General features: G+C 34.5%; 1 protein-coding gene across 7 annotated transcripts in view; it reads right to left on the bottom strand.

Moving 5' to 3' along the window:
* Window positions 1-21,307, bottom strand: part of LOC141405657 (uncharacterized) — a 90,033-nt gene that overhangs the window by 6,169 nt on the left and 62,557 nt on the right. Inside the window, exon 2 of one of the 7 annotated variants that reach the window (XM_073990381.1) lies at window positions 2,214-2,494. The exons of 3 other annotated variants lie outside the window; for them this stretch is intronic. The gene's annotated coding sequence lies outside the window, so the exon portion shown is untranslated. Of the gene's footprint in view, window positions 1-2,213; window positions 2,688-21,307 lie in introns of those variants that run through there. 3 more of the 7 variants (XM_073990624.1, XM_073990290.1, XM_073990456.1) reach the window with 3 other exon arrangements.

Below are 21,307 nucleotides of genomic sequence, written 5' to 3'. Positions count from 1 at the left end.
TCCCATTTACAATGCATCACGTCATCCATTTCACCGTTTTGCGTTGTTTGCAAAACTGCAAAACTACATACTTTGCAACAAATTTATTATAGTTTATACACACATAGCTCGTAATTACACAGTACTTAATATGGTACAATAATCTAGAAGTTAGGGTAGTTTCGAAAAAAATAGGAAAAATATTTGCTCTGTCAGAATTTCTATAAATAAATATGCAATAGGTGGTTCTTTTTTTGAAAATGTATCAGCACGTTGTCCTACCTTGTAGTAATTATACTATGCAAGGCAAATTCATATAAGGTATGTGCATGAATTACAACAACTAACAAATTTACAAAAACAATATAGTTGTTATTGAAAATCAATTGTCAAAAATAAATATTGAATAATGGGGTCTTCCACATTTTTTTTTTCAGGAAAAACATGAATACATTTTGAAAATCATCTAAAATAGAACAAATTTGAATCAAAATGTTAATATAACGCATTCAGAACTCTCGTAGGTAATTTTTATTAGACGTTTATGATGAGAAGTGGTATTTTATGGTAGCAAATTTCGAAGTTTCAAATTTCACGAGTAGACCCTATTACATTTTGAAAACCAAATTTACAAAAAAAGTAAAAAAAACATCTGATTGTCACTTCTACCTTCTATAAATGTGCCTTGATACTATGCTACCAAAAATGTGTAACTTATATCTTTGCATTTATTTTAAACATTGAATTTTCCCTCATTGAATCAAGAAGATCGATACAAGTTGTTTAATTTTTACTTATTATGCGCGAAAACTACTACTTCGACTGTTATAGCCTGCTTATACATATTATAGTTTTGTCGGGTTATCCTTCTTTATAAGCATTTATTTGACGTATACATAATGGAATCTGAAACCAAGTTGGTTTATTAAATCAGATTATATGTAAACGTGCTATTACTGTCCTTATTAAAGAATGTAAATTGTGCAGCTTTGGAAAAATATTTTTTCCGATATCAATGTGCAGCAATAGAATGTTATCTTATAGATTTTGCACAGTCACTGTTTGTATTTTGTTCACGCAATAACATTTCTTAAAACATTAGGGTCCATTAATCATCTATTCAAAATACAGTATGCAAAACTCCAATTCGAACATCAAAAATTTGTAAACTTGTTATTAATCGCATTTGCGCATTTGCACACTCAAATGTAGAATTTATTAGATTGAAAATGTTTAAAAATAATTGTCACTTTTTGGACAATTGACATTAATTTTTAACTTTTTCATATCGATAACGATGTTTTGAGTGTTATACACAATTTACTAGACTATCCCCCATTATTATAAGTCTTCTTTTTATAAAGTTTGGATTTTACGATCAGATTTCTAGCGTACTGGTTAACTTAAAATTAAAAGTGATCATTAATTTTCAAGGAGGACATTCTTACCATTAACTTTTAATGTGAAACTTATATTTTTAAAGCCTCCAAATTGGTTTATTTTGCTTTTTCAAATCTATCCAACAGTAAAAGAAAGCATATAATAATGGCCCTATATCTTATCCAAACTTTTAATAATAACATATTTTTGTATAATTCAAAACTAAGCCCAACAAAAGTGTAGCCAAGCATAACATTTGTTTCTGCCAAATCTGTAATAAAAACGATTTTGCTCACTATTGAACGGTGTTCGAATATGAGCTTTACACACTGTATAAGTTATTAAGCGTATATATTTCTTTGGTCCTGGATCTGAATTCTTGTTCCATAAGAATGTGAAATGGAAACTACTTGACATTTTGTCATTTCACTTTTTTCTTTCTAGGAATTTTCGTTCCAAAGTATTGGTGTGTTCTCATATACAAACGCTTGTAGAACCAAAAAAGTTAGAAAGGTAAAACACTTCAATATCCATAAATTAATAGTGGATTTGTAATCAATATGTAATAAACATTTTTAAAGCATTTTGTCACTGTGCAAGCAATCTGTACTTTGCTTATTTTGCTCTTTCAGCAATAAGTTATTTGCTAGTGTTTTGCCAATCGCCGGCACTAGTGAATGAGTGTTTTTTACATTTTTATCGTTAAACAAATTATTGTTTTTTTTTTCATAAATCATCTTTCATTCATTCACACATAACTCGAAATATATTTCAGCTGATCAGATTTATTATTTTTGTTTTGCTTCCATTTTCTGTGTTGTTTACTTCTATTCGACATAATTAATGTAAATTACCCACGCTCCACGTGCATTCAATGCTAAGAATTTTGGCAACCGTACGCTCTCCTTTTGGAATGAATTACACAACCGACGAAAAAGCTATAGGTGCGGAATATTCAATTGTGTATTTTATTTTTCTCTTTTTTTTTTAAGTACAACAAGACGAACGTTTCACGTTTTACTATTCCAAAATGGTCAGTCTCAGCAGACATTGATTTTAAGACTGCCGCCAAACAAGTTTTTGGCATCTGAAGTTGCCAAAGTATGTATTTTGGTACGGTGTCCCAAAGTAAAGTCTGTTAAAAAAGAACAATAACTTTAGTGTAATCACTCATCACTCATTCATAATAACAATGATTTACGGTAGTTAAATATTGTTTTTTGTTATTATTTAAAAAATCATTTGTAACAACAACAAAAATATGTTATCTTTCAAATATTTCACTTAGGCTTCTCATAATTTTTCTGGGCCACTGTCAGCACTGATATGCGTGTTCTACAAAATTGTTTTATATCAGCTGTATCTATGCACACATACACGCAAATGTCCCAGCGTCGTAACAGTCAGAGGTAAAAGTGATACAATTTTTACAAACGACTTATGTTTGAAATATAAAAACAAATATTGTTTTACATATCCCATGTTGAAATTATTAACAATATGAATATAATATTTTTCTAAAACACCCTCTCCGGTTATGGCCTAATGTTATATAAAAAATCAGAACTCAGGAAATTGTATTTTTGTCATCTTAAAAAAACAAACTGGTACTCATTCAGCTTTTTAAGAAAAGCACAGTTATTCTGAAATAGTTTCATAAAAAAAATACTATAGTGATCCTCAATTGTACTCCAACTCTATGCGCGAATCATTTACTTGAATAATGTTGGAATGTTAAACATTTTTTTTTGCAATGAACTGTTGTTTAATTATTTCTTGATAAATATTAAATATTTAAAGTCCTTTTTAAAGCTGTTCCATTCACTCTACAGCCTGTCTATTAAAGAGTAGACATATTTTTGACCGTAAGTGTAAGTTTGCGATTGTAATGAGAAAACATTTATATTTATTTTTGTTGTTCTTTTGCGATAATAGTTTACCAAAACATGCTAAAAAGCATTTTTGTTTTTTTTTTTGAACACCCTGAGACTATTACTATTTACGAGAAGACGAAGAGAGAAACAGAGCGAACCTATTCTCTCTTAATTTGAGTGCGTAAAAAAGTACATACAGTTAGACAACTTAAGAATTGCAAAAACCAATATTTAGAATTGTTTCATATTCAGGGCAGCCATGAATATTTCCCTCGGAATTTTCCGCGCGGAACATAATTTAAAAAAAAAAAACCTTGAAAACCTACTAGAATCACTTAATTATGGAATATTTCGCCGAATCGACAAAAATATTCCCTTTTTGGACATAAATATGGAAATTAAAAATTGTAAAATTGGGGGAAGGGAAAAAATTCCGCACGGAATATTTATTCATGATTGCCCTGATTAATTCATAGATGGGCTTTCTCGCACGCCAGCGTTGCTATGGTTTGTTTCTCTTTTTCGTTGTTACAACATAAATAAACATTTACGGATTGCTTTGTTATTGTTTTTAAACAATTTTTTTTTTATAATTGTTTAGATGCCCTCTGTGTCTTAAAAATATTAAAAAACGTAAAAAATGCCAACAAAAAAGGCTGTTTAATTTTTTCCCTTAAAACGTATTTAAGAGTAATTTTGACTATCTACATATGTATTAATTGTTCATTTATGGCAGCTCTGCTCAGAACGGGGAAATTTGTCCCATCAATTCTCTTTCGGTTTTTGTTGAAACACAAATAAGTGAATATTTTTAATTATACACACTTTCATACGGGCAAAATGTGTCTCACCGAAATAATGGTTTTAGACCCCAAGAATGTTTGCACGAAATCCGTTTCAGACAATTTGGAGTCGATTTAACAATGTCCGTCCGTCTGCCTGTCTGGCTGGCTAGTGCGCAGGACAACTCCCGAACCGAATATTGCGATTATCCACACTTTGCATATCGTAATATTTCTTCGAATATTAGATGAAATTCGAAGATGGTGCTTAAAGGTCCACTCGTTCCGGTACCTCCCCCACAAAAGTTCGAAAATATTCACTAAAATGGTGAGCGCAATATCTCATAAACGGAGCAATCGATTTGGCCGAAACTTTGGATCTCATAATACTTTATTCAAACTTGGTTTAGGTTTTCAAGTGGGCTCTATCGGTCAATTCCCTAGGGCAGGGGCGCGCTTCTTTGCTTCTTTGTATAGTGTGGGCGCCCACTGAGTTGTTTTTGCATTTGCTTCTCTCTCTCACGTACAGTGTACGTGTACATAAACAAACGATGAATATCATGTGGTTGTTGTTTTTTTCATCCATGCATACAAACATGCTTTAGTATTGATGGAAATATTATGGGCGACACTGCCCTAGGGTATCACCCACACAAATGGTAAACATTTTTATTTAAGTGCGGTTAAGGATGTGTGTGAGAATCCTATGGCAATTTACCGAAGGTACTCCTAGTAGCCTTGTTTGCAGCGATATGATGTTTTTCGTGGGCCATGTTTCCTGATATAATGGTCCTATCGGGAGGAATGACTCCCAACATAAGACAGACTTTCAAAATAGACTATGTCGGTCCATTCCTCTAGGTACCTCCACCGCAAAACTTTTGAAATCTTATTTGAAGACCCCCTATTTTGAAGACCCCCTAAATACATATGTTTTTGGGAAAAGGGTGATTCAATTCACACAGGCTGAGGGTATGTTTACTTGTTTTTCTTAATTGTTTAATCTACACAGTGCGCCTTAACTAAATTTAAATGAAAGGTGCTTACACCTGGGTAGTTTTTGCGGCTTCTGAAACTACAATGTTCATAGATGAGAAAAATCAAAAAAACAAAAAAAAAATCGCGGAGGGATTTTCAAATAAATCGCGGTCATTTTTAAGGGATTTTTTAGGGTTTCACGATTTTGCTTGGAAACCGCAAGCCCTATCGAAATGGGATTAAATAAAGTGTTGTAGCAGTGAAAATTTTCTACAAGATTTCCTTTATGATGTTTTCGTAGATATTACCATTTTTGAAACATAGAAGTTCAAATTTTGACAATTTACTGACTATATCGTCTCCTTATAAAATCAGGTCATGACTGCAATTTCCCAACTTATACTTACATATATATCTCAAAAATGGTACAACCTAGGAAAAAATTACGAAACCCAAACTTATAGAAAATTTTTACAGCTATAAGATTTTCTTTAGTCCCATTTCCATAAGCCTTACCGTTCTTAAGCAAATCGTGAAAGCCTAACAAAAAAATCTAAAAATGTTACCTGAAGTTCTATATCTCAAAAATGATAAAACAAAGGAACAAATCATAACGGTCAATCCTCTGGAGAATTTTCACAGCTACAGACATATTTCGATAGGAGTTGCGGTTTCCAAGCTAAATCGCGGAAACCTAAAATAAACCTAAAAATGTGAACTTTGACCGCGATTTATTTAAAAATCCTTCCAGTGATTTTTTGCTTGTTTTTGGATTTTTCTCTTCTATGAACATTGCTGTTTCAGAATCCGCTAAAACTTCCCAGGTGTAAGCGGGTTTCATTCAAAGTTAGTTAAGGTGCACCCTGCATGACATTGTTTAATAGGGGGCCATACAGTCGGTACATTGCCCCAATTTCAACTTCTAAATCTCAAAAATGGTAAAACCTGTAAAAATCCATTGAGATCAATCTTGTAGATAATTTCCACTTTTCTTTAATCCCATTTCGATAGGGCTTGCGGTTTCCAAGCAAAATCGCGAAAACCTAAAAAACCCCTAAAAATGTCAAGTTTGACCGCGATTTATTTAAAAATCGATCCGGCGATTTTTTTTATTTTTCTTTATTTCAGAAAATTTAGTTAAGGCGCACCGTGTCTAGGGAATCGTTTTTGATGAAATAGAGTTTTCCTAATTTCTCTTAATTTTAATATAAATTGTTCCCATAAATCAGACCTGCTCACAGAGAACAAGGCACCACATAAGAAATTAAGAAAAAAAAGATTATTTGGACATTTCATTCGATTTTTATTCATTTTTGAGCTTAAATGATCTTAAAAAGTAATACATAGATTAAAAAAAAAAAAAATACAAAAAATAAAAAAATGTTCACTTATTACTGTTTCAACAAAAACCAAAAGATAATTGAAGGTGTACTTACACACCGTTCTTTTTAATCCAGCAACACATCAAAGTTTGTTTTGTTTAAAATAAAACGCTTTTGAAGACTTCCCTTGATTTTGATGAGGATTTTAGACGCATATTTTAGGATTCTGATATGGAGTTCATAATGAATAGGAATTGATTACACCGGTCAAATTGGCGAATTATTTTCAAATCTGGAAGCAAGTTTTCTTTATCAGCTTTTGTTTGAGATATAGCTCAGGACCCCATTTTACGATTTTCGGCCAGATTTTCGTTATCCGAGGTCACCAAAAATATGTTTGCGGTGTTTTTTAAACATGAGTTTGTTAAGAAGATGTCGTGTGATTGTTTCAAACGGATTTTATTATATTCATAAAGAATAGGAATTAGTAAGAAACATAGATACGGTCAAGCTATTTTGGTTATGTTAAGCTCTCTGGTTACAGTGACTGTTTGCAACATTGTAAAACATCCTCATAAATAAACCAGTAAGGAAAGGATCAAAGTCGGGCGGGACCGACTATATGATACCTTACACCACTGTGAATGTGTAGTATATGGGAGATATATATAAATCTGAATTGATTTCGATATAATATGGTACACTTATTACTAGACAAAATTCCGTCACACATTCCAAATGTCATCCAAATCGGACAGATATATGGGAGTTATATCCAAATCTGGACCGATTATATCATCGATATAATTTGGCACATTTATTTTTAGACCGCATTCAGTCACACATACCAAATTTCATCGAAATCGATATATATATATATATATATATATATATATATATATATATATATATATCACCAATATTTTTGAAAATTTAACATAGCTGAAGCCAAGGTTTACCCTTTTACAACACGCGACTTTTGATTGTATATTATACAAATTAAATATTTGTGGATAAAATGAAATGTTTTTGGAAGTGGCAAAAAATATTGCGTAGAAGCTGTGGCTATATTTATAATAGAAAGTGGGTAAAAATGGGTCGAAGCCAACATGTCTTTTTTTGTTTTCTCTCGATTTGTGAGTAAACCACACTTCTCTCGATTTTCTTGTCAAAGTAAAAGTAGAAGCAAACTAAATAAGGATAACCTCACTAATGTATTACTTTTCAAAATTTGAACTGCTTCTACCATTAAATGATGCTCACATTTTGAAGCCAGATTTACAGTGTTTTTTTGAAAATTAATTTGAAAATTAATTAATTTCTTTCCGCAAACATGTTTTTCAAAAAATCATATATAGGATTGTAGTACTTGCGATTCTGAGTTATTTAAAACGTATATTGTGAATATAGTCTGCAATTGTATAATTTGCAATTGTCTCTAGAATACCACGTACTCTATTGTACATTTTAGTTTTTTACGTTCCGGATCCAATAAATCATTCCTCGTGAAAATCCATCTACTAAAACGCGAGTTACGAGAAATTCCAAAGTAGAAAAATCACCTAAAATTGTTTTTGAAAATATCGCGTAGTTTATCGCGTTTTCTGTGGATCGTTTCCACTGCAATGAAAAAACTAGCGCAGCATCTTCGTTTTAGCGGAAACAAAGATTTCAAAACTTCACTGATAAGGAAGCTACATTCATTTTATCCAAAAAACAGTGTGTGATGCTACATCCACGGGTCTTGATTGATCGCCTTGAAGTATATATATATCGATGTAGATTTTCATGGTGGACACTGAAATCGGATGCGGACAAAAATTGTATGCACTTTGTGCAAATTAGCGATATTTTATAGGGTTTTTAATGGTAAGATGCAGCCGATGCTACATCTTAGAGTACAAATTATATTTCAAAAAATATATACAACTTAATAGATATGGTCTTGCTGTACATGAAAATCACATGCGGACAAAATGATTTTGATAATTACGCGATTTACACGTGTTTTAAAATGCATATAAATTAAAATGGGTTATTTGACCTCTACTTCCATTTCAGAAGCTTTGAGATATATCCTCATCAACCCAACTACCTTCCCTAATGGGAAAGCTTTAATATGAATGTCAATAAAGCAAAATCCGTCTATTTTATTGAGAGATTTAAGCAAAATGAAGGAAGTATTCATATAGATTTTTACAATATTTTCTACTCATAATGCATGTGAAAAAATATTTTTTCAAACAAAAAATTATTTTTTTGACCAAAATATGTGCTTATTTTGGCTTTAACATCGAAACTATAACACCAATCTGTATGATTGTAGTCTCATTTGATTCGCCGTGAAGTTTTGATCCACAAAAATTTTTTGTGTAATTTTATGACCACTAAATGGGCCTTAATTTTGAAAAAAGTTGACTTATATTCTATAATTGATCAATTTTATGTACATTCCGCGAATTCTTTGTAACATTTTGCTGGTATTATGAAATCTACTCGCTGAAGTCGCTTCGAGAGGACTTTTTTGTAACAATTGTGCTCATTAAAATAATTAGCGTTTTTATAATATTTTCTTTCTTAAAAAGCTAAATAAAAGCGCCATAACTTTTGTCCGCAACAACCAAAAATTGTCTCGCGACCAGATTCGTACTGGGAATTTTTTTCTTAACCTACATATCAAAAATCGTTGATGTAGCCCGTGAATTCGGCCGAAAATATATATGGTAGCTATCTATATCCGAAAACAATTCTATGTATTATATGTCTAGAAGGAACTATGAACCTATCTCGTTCCCTTTTCTATGTTACAAACAAATGTACAAATACATACATACATAATACCCCTTGCCACAGTGTGATGTAGGGTATAAAATGATTGATGATGAAATGATTTTGTGCGTGAGGTTTTTTTCTTAAAAAGTAAATATTTATGTAATCTTAGGTAAAAGCTTAACATTATATGATATAGGGATACGAGGTTGTAAAAACTTCATAAACCTAATGAACATATTACCAATCAAGAGATTTATTACGTTTATGTATGGACTTTGCATACACAGGAGAAGCGAAGATCAGGTATTAAATAGCCCCAAATACTCGTATTCTAATGACATATGAATTCTGGCTGACAGTGCAGGTGTGTATGACATGACTTCACAAGTTTTCACAGGCTCATATCTTTTGTGTCCAATACAAAATTATTGGTTATAATGACAAACATAATCCTTTAACGCATTAAATTTGGCAAGTTCATGTGTCTTATCGAACCCATTTCAAGTCACTGACAATGTCAATCCAGTTTACAAAATGACAAAGTTTGGATACCGTATTCATGACTTAACTTTGAATCCATGACATTATACAGCATGTATGAGAGTATATGGTTTCACCTAACATTTTTCACTAAATAGAATAGTGGTGTGAACAACTAAATACACTGATTCGCTTTACATACATTTAATAGATAATAAATACATAGTTAAGATGTAAACCCTTTTTTCATAAAATATACTCGTAAGAGTAGAAAAGGTCAACCAGAATCAAATCACAGAAATTCAGTAACAATAACATACACTCCGGTTCATCTGAATAGAACCAACCAATAATTGTCTACAGACTGGGTTCCACCCAGTTGCGTTGGCTGTGGTCCAAAGGTCCAAAAAATAAAGAAAATTCCACCGCCAAACGCTCCATGTCAACATCAAGGGCTTTGATTTAGAAGATATCGCATGACATGGAAAGCACAGAAACATAGGCGCTCTTTTTTGTATAATAACGGATCAGAAATATTTTTTCGGTACTTATACTATGAGGAAAAGATGTGTGAACATCATAACCATCAAAATTAAACCCTTTTCGAAAAAATTAACGTCTGCCTTCCCCTATCGCTAAGCTGTTTCTTCACATCAAATGTCTTAGAACCTTTTGAAATTCCAAGGACTTGATGGTGACATGGAGCGTTCGGCTGTGGAATTTTCTTTATTTTTTGGACCTCTAGATGTCCACAGCCAACGAAACTGGGTGGAACCCATCGATTTGCATTCACTTTCCTGAGATAAAATAACAAATTTTGGATTGGAAAGGTAGAAATTTGAGTTATCTTTACCATATTTCCTCTGCTTCGGACTCTTAAACCTATCAAATGTGACTTTTTTGTAAATTCATTGTAGTATAGAAAATTTTGAACATAATTCAGTATAAAATTTTGTCTTTATAAATTGTTTCTACCGATTTCTTCATAAAAATATTTTTTGGAGCTCTAATCATCGATTTTCATCAAATTTCAAGACCCTAATACAAATTTTTGCACAATATTTGATAGCAATTAACACTCACGGCATTTATTTATAATTATAAATAGTTTTTTGTTAAAGTTTACCACATCTAACAAAGGATTTGTGTAAATTCTTAGGGTGGTTCTATCCTGGTGAACCATTAAAAAACGCTAATATTTTGACATTTTTTCATAAAGCGAGTAAAAAGTACCGTTATGACGCATATGTGAAACATGTTAGGTATTGAAAATATCGGCTACTATATACTCTACATGTCCACAAAATTATAATTTACAATTCCTCTCCTTTCGTCAGATATAATGGTATTTGTAGACAAATATTGGCTGGTTCTATTCAGATGAACCGGAGTGTATGATGTATCAGTTCTCCCTGGAAACATCTTGCCTCTGGCTTTTGTAAAAATAAATTAATTTGTGACTTTGAAAAGCATTGCATTCTTGTTAGTCATACAGTGTATCTGGCAAATGTGTGACTAAGATCAACTTTACTATAAATCGAAAATTGAGAACAAAAGTCGCACACCGTCATTCACTAGATTCGTCACTTACTTACCTGTTTTGTGATTGCACTATTCACGGCCAGATTCCCCTTAATTGAGTCATCAAATTCCTCATTCAAGTTCGAAAGAACAGACCCACCACGTTGTTTCCAAACACGACTATGTGTCCTATCAATAAACGCATCGCTCAAGATTTATGCAGCTTTGGAGTAAAGAATAAAGAAAATATGCCAATACTGTATGCTTTTGATGTGAAGGACAATTAATTGACTATCTGTTTTGTGTGATCACAAGAAACAAAGTTAAAATAACAACTTGTGGATATTATAGAAGTATAAAAAGTTGCATGACAAGGCATTTAGTTAGGAATGCAAGTGAAGTAGGTTGTTCAGTTTACACTGAGTACAGCACGCTACTTAAGGATGAGTTTAACATTTTGTTTCGGTTCTTTTGAAACTGCACCAAATCAGACATTTGATTTGTGCATGACAAGTGGCATAACTATTTTTTTAGTACCAGAAGTTTCATACTCGTACATATACAGGCAAATGCTCCGTTGCATTGCTTTTTTATTTAATAGTAAAACTTTGTCGTGTAAAAAGTCACTAAAAAGAACGTTCATTAGTTCAGTGTCTTTATACTCTACGTCACTTTGTGGGGAAGGTTTTAGAAGTTTTTGTGTTTTGGCCTAAAAGTTTGTAACACATCAAAATAATGGTCGATGTCCGTCTGTCGCTCCTTGTCCATCTAAACCTTGTAATCACGCTACAAGTCGCAGTTTTGATCGGATCTTGTTTAGGGGGCACAGAGAGGAAGAAGCCTATTGATTTTGGTGGTGGTGGGATAAAATTCAGCGGTCGAAATTGGCGAAAAACTTATAAAATCACCTTGATGCAAAGTATGTTGGCGTAGGTGGTCAAATTATTTACGCTTAGAATTTTAAAATTTATATTTTAAATATTTGACCAAATTTTAATGGAGTTTTTCATTAGGGAATTGAATTTCGAAGGACACAAGAGACGACAGGTGCATACGATGATGCTTGCCTCGTATATGGTTATATTATCAACCATCTTGCAACTTCCCTGTGTGTGTATGCGTGGGTATGCACTTTAATTATTTTGCATTTTGCTGTCTACTCTCTGAACAGACCGAACACTTCGTCCTACACTTTGGATTTCATTCTGCCCATAGCAGTATCATCACATCCATTGATATTGATACATATCCCTTGTTAAGGTTGCTTCACAAGAATTCAACTTCTACTGATTCTCACTCACGCAGTGTATTTAAACCTTGTGATATCTTATTTCAATTCCATTTAAGCATTCGCCCACGAAACTGACAGAAATCTTAATTGTCGCATGTGTTGAAAAATTGTTTTGGCTTGTCTGGCATTGCCATGCCTTCACACATTCACGAGTTGCAGATACTTTTGGCATGGAGTAGGAGAGAGTGCCGTGACCAATGAATATCTTCGGCATGAAAGTGCATCTTGTTTTGGCAAGACATCGAAGTTCTCCGCCGGGTGAACACTTCATTTGTGGCTTTGATAAGTCATCTTAATTTGAAAATAATTTATCGTGAGCTTCGAATATAACGAAGCAAAAACGCAATGTGAAAATTTGCTAAAAGAGTGGCAATGGTGTCCGGTTTTGTTAGCAAAACAGGAAAACAGTATCTTTTATATAATGAATGTTTTATACAGGGATGCCAAGGTGGTGGTTTTCCCGCTACTTCTGGTGATTTTTGATTTACAATAACCACTGTTTAAGTAAGGATGTCAACTTTTCCTAGGTAAAAATCGCTACAGACCTGTACCTTTTAACTCGGAACAGTTGGTATCCCTGGTTTTATACGTATTTTCTTCAAGTCTATACGTTTTAGGATAAACGTAATGTAACGTTAAAGTGACGCACATTTTGCTTTAAAAACACAGGCAGTTAAAAAAAAAAAACAATCATAAAACGTGGAAAACTTACCATATGTAGTAGGACCCTATAATTTATCTGCATTCTTTTCGTCCCGATAAGTCTACGTTTTATACTTTATGTTTTTTTAAATGTGTCACAATTTTTTATTATTAACCTAAAATTTAGAAACTAAATATTAGATTGGTACTTGTATTAAAATCCGAGTAGGCAACTATTTCTCTATCCCTATGGTTCAATCACAAAAATAAATAAATAACCAGACGAAAGAAACACTTGTCAGATGTTGTGGGTTAAACATCCCATACCCATAATTCTTTTTGTTGCCAACTCCGCCAGAAAAGTTAATTATTTTATTAGACAAAACCAATTTCCAATTCACTAAAAGTTGTCACACGATTTCCCAAAAAGCAGAAACATTCCCTTGAATATATTGCTTTGTTGTCAAGACGCACTCCATGCATCAGAACTCTACAAAGAATTCAATATGTGAGCTTAACCAACTGCTGTGTTGTGTGTCTGCTGCACATTTGGTCATTGCCGCATTTATTGTTTCTGCTTCCAAAGCCAGCGTAACCCCATTGCATCACACATTTGGGGTTTGACATTGTTGGCTTTATTAACTGGTTTCACGCTTGGGTGACAAGATTCGCGTGTTTGTTGCAATTAGGCGAATTGCTCTACATTTCGTGAACTTGCATGAGGGGTCGGGAGTTCGATTGGTTAGTTAGTGGTTATTAACATTTTTATTTGTTTGCTTTGATCCAATTTCATTTCGAATAATAGAAATGTTACAATAAAAACTGATATGCTTTTATTTGGATGAATGATTTACATACAATACATTTTAGTGGCTGGAAGCAACAGAGCAACTAACAAATCTAAACAATTGGTTCCCATGGCAATGTCATGATATGCAGCAGGTGCAGTTTGTTAGGAAGATATGTCTTCTTGATTTCAATAACTCAAAAATGCGTCAAATCACGTTCTGTCGCTTTTAATAATTAGGTTTTTGTGGTGACACGCAAGTAGTCAGATTTTAATTGTTAATGCCAGAAAGAAGTTATGGCAACAAATTCGACAGTTTCATGTACACAACAAAAACTTGTATTTCCGTATTATATGATTTTAGCTACTAAAATTTAGAAGAACTTAGCGACAACTCTATTTTGGTTGCTAAATTACCAACAAATTTCGTTAACTACAGAAATTATAAGTATTTTAATTTTACCAATTTTTGTCGGTAGCCAAAAAATTAGTTAGAGAATTCCTTAATGGCCATTATAGCAACGCAATTTTAAAACTGAAAATATTCTTTTCATTTGTAAAATCCTGGTGAAATAATCTATCTATATATAAAAGAGCATAGTGAGTGACTGACATATCATAGCCCAGACGAAACCGCTGAAGCTAGAAAGCTGAAATTTTGACTGTGGGTTGCTGTCGGTGTGTAGGGGTGAGATAAGGCTGGGTTTTTGGAAATTCGACCTAGAAGGGTACGAAAAGTACTAAAAGGTACTAAATATGGTACCATTCGTATTAGGCAAAAGGGAAGAGCTAGAATTCTGAAATTTGGAATGAGGGTAACTGATGGAGAGTTAGCAAGATGTACCAAACTGCTTTTGGAAAATCGACCTATAAGTGTACGAAAAGTTAGTAAATTTGGTACCAATTGTATATTTTGAGCGGATATACCTACAATCTTCATATTTGGTATGGTAATCAAGGTTGGGAAGTGGCGTTGATATAAGGAAATGATTTTGGAAGTTCGTACTTATGTGTACGAGTAGTACTAAATGGTACTAAATTTGGTACAATTTGGGTGAACGGATAGAGCTGAAAACTTGAAATTTGGAATTTAGATTACCGTTGAAGTGTACGATTGAGATATGTGGGTAGTTTTGGAAATTCGTACTTCTGTGTACGAAAAATACTAAATGGTACCAAATTTGGTACAATTTGGTAAGATTACTGATGGAGTGAAGGATTGAGATAGTTTTGGAAATTCTTACTTATGGGTACGGAAAGTACTAAATCGCGGTTGGGACATTGTTTTGGATAAAAGGAAGTAATTTTTGAAACTTATACATACTATAAGTACTAAATATGGTACCAGTTTGGCGTTGCATGATGGGATATAGGTGAAATTTCGAATTGTTGTATGAGGGATTGTGTTTAGATACGGATTTTTTGAAATGCATACTTACTTACTTAGCTGGCCCATTACAGAACATTTGTTCTATAGGCCGAACTAAGAAAAGATCTCCAATTCTCTCTATTTGTTGCTTCGCTTTCTGGAATACTGCGCCTTTTCATCTCATCATCCACTTGTTTGCGCCATCTATTCCTTGGCCTGCCAATTCTGCGTGCACCGCCAAGCGGTCCGTGTTTATACACCTTTTTAGCGGTGTCATAATCGCTCATTCTTATGATATGGCCTAGCCAACGCAATCGCTGCATCTCGATACGTTTAACAATATTGATGTCGTTGTACAGCAGATACAGCTCGTGGTTCATGCGACGTCGATATTCACCGTCAACGCAGATTGGTCCGTAGATCTTTCGAAGAATTTTTCTCTCAAACACACCAAGCACTGCCATGTCTGCTTGCGCAAGTACCCAGGCTTCGGAGCCATACATCAGCACGGGTAGTATCAGTGTTTTGTAGAGCGTTATTTTTGTTTGACGAGATGTGGCTTTGTTTTTGAACTGCTTACTTAAACCAAAGTAGCATCTGTTGGCCAATATAATTCTTCTTTTTATTTCACAACTGATGTCGTTTGTTGTGTTTACGGAGGTGCCGAGGTAGACGAAGTCTTTTACTACCTCAATATTAAAGGAACCAACTTCAACAGTCGGTCCGAGCTCAATGGACGCATTGCGCGTGGACACCATCAATTTGGTCTTCTCACCGTTTACCGCCAGACCCACTTTAGCAGATTCTCCTTCGACCTTCATAAAGGTATCAGTTACTTCTTTTACTGATCGGCCTATGATGTCTATATCATCAGCATAAGCAAGTCACATGTGGCTATTGGTGTAGATTGTGCCACTTCTTTTGACGTTTGCCTCTCGTATAACCTTTTCCAGCAGGATGTTAAAGAGATCACACGAAAGGCTGTCTCCTTGTCTGAAACCTCTTTTGGTACCAAACTCTTCGGAGAGGTTCTTTCCTCGACCTGACCTCGTGTCAGTTAAAGTCATTTTGCAAAGACGGATGAGCTTTGCGGGGATACCAAATTCAGACATGGCTTGGAATACTTTTGAACACAGCGACCTGTCGAAGGCTGCTTTATAATCGACAAAAAGGTGGTTGGTGTCGATCTGCATCTCTTGGGTCTTCTCTGGGATTTGCCGCAGGGTAAATATCTGGTCAATGGTGGACTTGCCAGGTCTAAAGCCACATTGGTATGGTCTAATTATTTCGTTGATCATTGGCTTTAGTCGTTCGCACAATATCCCTGACACTATCTTATAGGCAATAGGGAGAAGACTTATGCCCCTATAGTTTGAGCATACAGTCTTATCTCCTTTCTTGTGGACGGGACATAGGATGCTCAGGTTCCAATCGTCGGGTACGCGTTCTTCCTGCCAGATGGTGCTAACTAGCTGATGCATACACCTTATCAGCGTGTCGCCTCCGGTTTTGAACAGCTCGGCTGGTAAGCCATCGGCTCCTGCTGCCTTATTATTCTTCAGCCGATTTATTGCTGTCTTTACCTCATCTTGGCTGGGCGGTATACATTCTATACCATCTTCTGGGATTGGGACTGTGGTATCTTCGTCGTCTTCGCTGCTATTGGCTACCAACAGTTTTGAAAAATGTTCTTTCCATATCCTGAGTACACTATCTGTATCAGTTCTTCGGTGGCAGCACGACACTCCTGATCATACCATGGATTACTTGGCGGAGGCCTCTGGTATCCAAGTATGGATTTTGCGGCTGTTTGCAAGGAGTGGGCAATGCTTTGCCATTGCGCTGATATGTTATCGGGATGAGGAGTGCTTTGATTAAGCAATTGGGCTAGTTGAGTGGAATATGCTGTGGCTATCTGTTGTGATTGCAGCTTACCGATGTCTAACTTTCGTGTTGTGTCTGTTCGTACTTTGTTTGCTACGTTTAAGCGGGAGCGTACCTTTGCTGCAACAAGGTAGTGGTCCGAATCAATGTTTGCGCCTCGGAACGATCGTACATCCAACACGCTCGATGAATGTCTTCCATCTATCACAACATGATCAATTTGATTTCTTGTTTTCTGATCTGGAAACAGCCAGGTGCCCTTATGAATATCGAGATGATTAAATCTGGTACTGCTAACTACCATGTTTTTTGCAGCTGCAAAGTCTATCAGCCTCATACCATTGTCAGATGTTTCACTGTGGAGGCTGAATTTCCCGACTGTTGGGCCAAAGATATTCTCCTTTCCAATTTTGGCATTAAAATCGCCTAGAATGATTTTAATGTCATGGGCAGGGCAACTGTCATATGTTTCTTCTAAGCGCTCGTAAAATATATCTTTGGTCTGTTCGTCCTTTTCTTCAGTGGGAGCATGGGCGCAAATAAAGCTGATGTTGAAGAATTTAGCTTTTATTCGAATTGCAGCAAGTCTTTCATTCACTGGAGTGAAGCTGAATACCAGATGTTTTAGTCTCCGACTAACTAAAAATCCGCAACCAAACTCATGCTTTACGTCATGGCAGCTATAATACAGTGCGTCACCTTTAGGTGTTGTTGTGACGTCTTTCCCAATCCATCGTATTTCCTGTATGGCAGTAATATCGGCCTTGTACTTTTCAAGTACGTCTGCCAATGTGAAGACTGCACCTTCTCTATAAAGAGTGCGAACATTCTAGGTGCAGATTCGCAGATCATGGTCCTTAAAACGTTTGCGGTGTTCGTCAACTTTAGAGGGGGTTGTTTTTCTTTTCTTTCGTTTTTTCATAGTATCCTGTTTTTTTTAGGGGAGGGTTACTAACCCGACGCCCAAATCCAAGTTTTTAGCGTTCTTATGGGAGGACGCGCGGCACATGTTAGCTCACTACCTTTAACGGGTGTTAAAGGCAGTTCCCCAGGTGACACCACGGGGAGGCCAGTGTCCACTTGAGATGAAAGAGGGACCAAGATAAATCCTGGGCTTTGCCATGTTAAAACCGGTCAGGACCGTTGCTTGGTATCTTTCATCCCCTACGTCATACAAACTCTAAATGCATACAAACTCTAAATTAGGCTGAGGGCTGGATGATTTGTTGAGCAGTACGAAATGTAAGATGGAATTATATCATTAGTGCGTGAAAAGTACAAAATTGCAATAAATTTGGTATTGGGCTAAGGAATAGAAGTGAAATTCTGAAATATTATTGATTTGTCAGGTTCGTTGTTAGAGGTGTACTGTAATAAGTGTACTAGAAGTATTAAATAATACTATATATTGAAGCACTGGTATTGGGTGAATCGATAAATGAAATTTGTTATGAGGATAACTGTTGAGATTGGATCCGCCTTTAAATGTATGGAAGGTTTCTACATGTAATGCCATTGACATTTGAGCTAATGTCCTGGATTTTAAAAAATTTACTGAATAATGTACTATTGTTTCTAGGTTAACACGAATTCGGTTTCTAAATAATGTACTGAAATCAACCAGTCAAACGTACCTTTTCAACAAAATTGTTTTTACCTTTGTTGTCTATTCTAAACGTTATAGTAATTCATTTGAAAAGGTAGATCTATGCGGCTAATGCTTTACAAGAAGGTTTTTACAACCTGAGAAAAAAGGCCTAAAATAAAAGGTCTCAAAAATTAACTGAGACCTGAATAATGGTTTTCTACATTTTGATATCATAAATTCCAAAATTCGGTTGGAAAATGTGGATACAATTTTCAAAATACCCATATCGTTCTAATAAAACATGGACTGGAATTTAAAATGTAGGCCGCTGTTGAAATGTAGAGGTCTTTTCTTTTGAAATTCGAACAAAACGTATGCGAGCAGTACTTGAAAGAAATTAAATATCATTTCAAATAGGTATTAGTACATCAAAATTTTCAGTATTCTCCATATTAAATATTGTTTATTTGTATATTATTCATTTTCCGCTTACGAAGTAGCGGGTATTTTGCTATTATTTAATAAATAATGTTGATATTTTTAATTTATGACTGCGAAGCGCATTTGTTGATTCCAGTTATATGGTAACAGCTGTCAAGAATACTGCCGATGTCAACGTAAACCTTTTGATATGTGCATTCCTAATGTCTACGTTACATTCGATCGTTCTTCTACAAGGTTTATTAAAGGGTGACCCCCACTTGTAAATTTCAGAAAATCGAAAAAATGTATTGTTTTATTTTAAAGTTGATGTAGCATAGAATATGTGGTAAAATTTTCGATCAGAACAATATTGCCTGAGATATGAACTTTCGAAGGGAACAATTTGTTGTGTTTACTTTGCAACATAGAAACTCACAACATGTTTTTCTCCAAATAACATATTGAAATCGGTAATGAACCGATTGTCATGCAATTTTGTGGGCACTGGAAATGCTTTCACAAAAAAGGATTTCGTGGACGACCATTTGCCACAAAATGACATAATATTTTTGAAAAAAAAAAAAAAATAATAAAAGACACAAGATTAGGATGTTCTCGTTCTTTCAGATAAAAAAAATCTACCAAAAAATTTGGTAGTTTTTATTGGAAAAAAATCATGAAAAATTAACTTTTTGGGTTTTACATGTGGGGGTCACACCTTAAGAAAACAAAAGAAAGAAAAATCACATAATCGGCCCGTCTCTCCTATAGTCCTCACTCACTTGTTCCTGCATGCTCATGTCAATGCCATCATTTCAATGGTTTTTTTGCACTGGTTCAATGGAGTCGTGAAAGATCCGATAATTTCTTCAACATTTGAGCCAATTCCATGAATGCTATACAGAATTGATCGCTGACGCTGATGAATACTAACATAATACTATTTGATATTATTATCATCACAATAGGGGTCTATGTAAAATATCCCAGCAAAATGTACGATGATAAAGATGCTATTGAAGCATCTTCTGACCCCCAACATATGCAATTAATTTTCAGCGTGTAATCTATTCTAATTCTAGAATAGTATTTTCACTAACCGTTTGGGATGTCATCATTCCTAACTTTTCTTTATCTTTAACTTCTAAAAGTAAAGTATGGAATAACAATTCTACATTTTCAATTAAACAACCAAATAAAAACAAAGGTATTCTTATTGAATTCATCGAATTGGTTCAAATGTTGAAGAAAATATCCGATGTTTCACGAATTGTATTTAGAATTCGTGGAATTTGTTATAATACTGAAGAAAAGATCGAATGTTTCCCCAATTCTGCTTATCATTCATGGAATTCATAACCACTTCCATGAAATTTTGCAGGGTTCTCAATGATCATTTGGATAAACACTACGTAATAATCATTAGAGTGGGGCGATTTGAACACCATCACGGGCGCCTGGAGTTTCGGATTCTTGGGATTGTACTGAGCAAAAAAGTCAACTAGACCATATGTCTACGGTGAAAATCGAGCCCCCGGATTTTGACTTGAAGTTTTTTTCCAAGGATTTTTGGATATTTTGGCATATAACAGCCAAACCACTGAGCTTTTCGATCCAACACAAAGACAACAATTGTAGCCAAGACAATAATAAAGAACTCTCTAGTACATCGCAAAAGCATCGGAATGCTCCTTCGGACAGTTATGGCCTCGAGAAGGTGCACATTTTTCGGAAAATATCGATAAATGACACTGTGCTACAAAATGGGACTCAAATTCAGTGGGTAGAAAATTCCTTTTGGAGATGAAAGCCCTTGGTAAGTGTACTAAGAACCCGAAAGAAAATTTTCACTATAGGTCATGTTTCCGACATATCGCGTGATTAATGGTTTAATTTTGGCCCCTTAATTTGCGTGAAAATAGCTTTATATCTCTGTTAAGCATTATTATAGCTTCATTTTGAGTTTACATGTCTTCAGTCAAATCGAATGGTGAATCTTTTTGTAGAATATTTCATCCTTCTAACTCAATTCCTTCCATGTCCTTTTCGTCCTTTATTTTTTGAACCGTAGTAAAAGTACCACAAGATGAGATTTTACAGCATCCAAATATTCTACAAAAATGTTGTTCAGAAGATTTTATGTACGGTTCTCATTGATGACCAATCGATATTTCCCCGTTTTCATGGTCCTTTTTAACATTTACCCGTATTTTGTTGAGAAAACTATGTTTTGTT

Source organism: Musca autumnalis, unplaced genomic scaffold (genome assembly GCF_047663935.1).
Source record: "Musca autumnalis isolate F117 unplaced genomic scaffold, ASM4766393v1 scaffold_1, whole genome shotgun sequence".
Lineage (NCBI taxonomy): Eukaryota > Metazoa > Arthropoda > Insecta > Diptera > Muscidae > Musca > Musca autumnalis.
The sequence above is the reverse complement of the archived record's forward strand: the minus strand, read 5'-3'. Positions and strand labels throughout refer to the sequence as shown.